At 40.2% G+C, this 2,657-nt stretch overlaps 1 pseudogene; it reads right to left on the bottom strand.

The window, feature by feature from the left end:
• Positions 1–435: 435 nt before the first annotated feature.
• LOC106969835 (vacuolar protein sorting-associated protein 29-like) lies at positions 436–1,552 on the bottom strand (annotated as a pseudogene).
• Between the last annotated feature and the right edge of the window lie 1,105 nt (positions 1,553–2,657).

The following is a 2,657-nucleotide window of genomic DNA, read 5'->3' as shown; positions in this document are numbered from 1 at the left end:
TAGTAAAGTTCCAGATATCAACTTTAAAGGTACTTACTTACAAGGGTAAATTCTTCTTAACATACGACCATTTACTGTGCGGTGGACACTTTTTCATAGAAATAATACACAGAAGTGGAATATATTCTTATAGAGTACAAGAAGCTTAAAACATGGTATTAACAGAGAATGATACTGTATTTTACTGTAAAATATTATAAAAGTGATACAATTTTTTGGCTCATAAATGTTTAACTACTTGATTTGGACAAGGGAATGAAAAAAGCAGCAAGACAGTCCTGGCCTTAAGATTTCTCTGTATTCTGGGCACCTAGGTGGCTCAGTTGGTTAAGTGTCCAACTTCAGCTCAGGTCATGATCTCGTGGTTCATGTGTGGCTCTGTGCTGACAGCTCAAAGCCTGGAGCCTGCTTAAGATTCTGTGTCTCCCTCCCTCTCTCTCTGCTCCTCCCTTGCTTGCACTTTGTCTCTCTCAAAAATATTAAAAAAAAAGATTTCTGTGTATTCATTTTTCTTTCACATTACTTTAATTAGCTGATACACATAAGTGACAACTGTAGAAGCCTGGATATCCATCAACACAAATGAAGGAATAATGTTTGTTTCCAAGGCATTATATGCCCCAGTGGCAGAACCTGAGTTATTGTAAAATTTATTTTCATGCTCAAATGCTTCAAATTTGTGTGTGTGTCTCAAGATATGAATATTCACATCAAACTCCCTCTGCAACAGGGCTAAGGTGGCCATATTCCCCATAGAGTAACATGATACCCATGGATCAAATTAATTTTGAACTGCCAACAGTCACAACTTTCTGTTCTGGATAATTCAGATTCTCATTGAAGTCTCCTCTCACAACATGAACATCACTGGCCAGAGTCTTGAGATAGTCTTAACTCTCTTTGGGGCAAAGGTTTCCAGTACAGAGAGTGTGTTGACTCTTTCCTGGGACCTGCAGTTTTTTTAAATGTAGCCAGCAAACTTGTTGGACTGGTATGGAATGTGTAGGTCTCCTAATACCAACACCAAATGAAGAGAGAACAGTCTTCATCTTTAGACAGGGATTCTTTCAGATATGGATTGGAGTACTTGGTTAATGTGGGAAGCATCCTGTCACTGGGTTCAGCTTAGTCACCACAACTGCTCCTGCCTTCTTTCTTGGGCTCCTCTGCAACCCTCTTGCATTTTAGAAAAGCCCTTCCTTCCTTCCTTCCTTCCTTCCTTCCTTCCTTCCTTCCTTCCTTCCTTCCTTCCTTTTCTTTCTTTCTTTCTTTCTTTCTTTCTTTCTTTCTTTCTTTCTTTCTTTCTTTCAGAAAAAGTTTTTTAGTGTTTATTCATTTTTGGGAGAGAGAGTGAGCATGAACAGGGGAGGGGCAGAGAGAGAGGGAGAGAGAATCCAAAGCAGCTCTAGGCTCTGAGCTGTCAGCATGGAGCCTGATGTGGGGCTCAAACCTATGAACCCATGAGATGATGACCTGAGCCAAAGTTGGCCATTTAACCAACTGAGCCACCCAGGCACCCCAAGAAAAGCTGTTTCTTGAGCTCACACTGCATTCCGTCACTGTCAGTCCCTGACAGGATGACAGGATGTCCTGTTATTCTTGGTCTTCTCTCTCTATTCTAGTATCTAGGAGATTTCAAAGTCTGTAATAGATCTCAAACCAAAGAGACACAATGTCACTGGGCAGAGATCCTAAGAATATAGACTAATTTTAGACTGTGGAGTGAACATTCTTTGTCCTTAGGAAATTAATTTTGATGGCATTATCTGAGTCATCACTCAGATTTTCCACAAATGACAGTTCCTCATTTGGCCAGTTAAATTGTGGCAAGCTTTAACCCAGATGTTTCCCCTTAATCTCTGCCTAGCCCCTGTCTAGCTTGAGGCCTCTCTGGCTTCCCCTGGAGAAGGCCAGGATCTCTGTGTAGGGAGAGTCTCCACTTTTTGCTTTCTTCCTTATCACTTTCTACTACTCATTCTTCTACTTTGTCCAGAAAACTTAAGTTGTAGTAGGGTAGCAGTTAATTGACCCTTAAGCAGAGGAAATGGAGCTCAGTGGAGACAGAGTTGAAATTTCTTAGGAAGGATTCTCCTGTAACAAAGATATAAAAGCCTTTCTTCTGTGATTCTTTCTTCCATATTGGCCTCTTCACTCTCACACATAGGTGTGACACCTCTGTTAAGTTAAAGGTGGGAAGAGCCAGGGCAAAGGGAAGAGTGCTTTGTTAGCTTCTTCTCCCAAATCTGCATTTTTTTCTAATTTCCCTCTTACCAACTTTTTCTACTTCATGATTTCCTCTTTTCTAGTCTGATTTGGGGATTTCAGTTCTCACTGCATTTGCATTATATCCTTCTGACATTTGAAAGAAAAAGACCCTTCTTCATTTTCCAGGAGAATTTTCTTTCTTCCTTGCAATAAGAACAACCCACTATGTCCATCATTTCTATCTCTTTCCTCTCCATCTTCCCAGTAGTCTTAACATTAAGCTCCTTTGTAGCAGGAAATTGAAGAAGACCCCATAATATTATAAGAGAGAATTTATCCTATACACTGAGGAAGTTTTGAAATAAGAGCCGGGACTGAATTTGGGTCATTTAGTATCCCAAAGATAGAAAGGTTTCCCACACTCTGAGTCCTATCATGCTTACTTTGATTGA

The sequence above is a fragment of the Acinonyx jubatus genome, chromosome B3, assembly GCF_027475565.1.
Source record: "Acinonyx jubatus isolate Ajub_Pintada_27869175 chromosome B3, VMU_Ajub_asm_v1.0, whole genome shotgun sequence".
In the NCBI taxonomy this organism is placed as follows: domain Eukaryota; kingdom Metazoa; phylum Chordata; class Mammalia; order Carnivora; family Felidae; genus Acinonyx; species Acinonyx jubatus.
The sequence above is the reverse complement of the archived record's forward strand: the minus strand, read 5'-3'. Positions and strand labels throughout refer to the sequence as shown.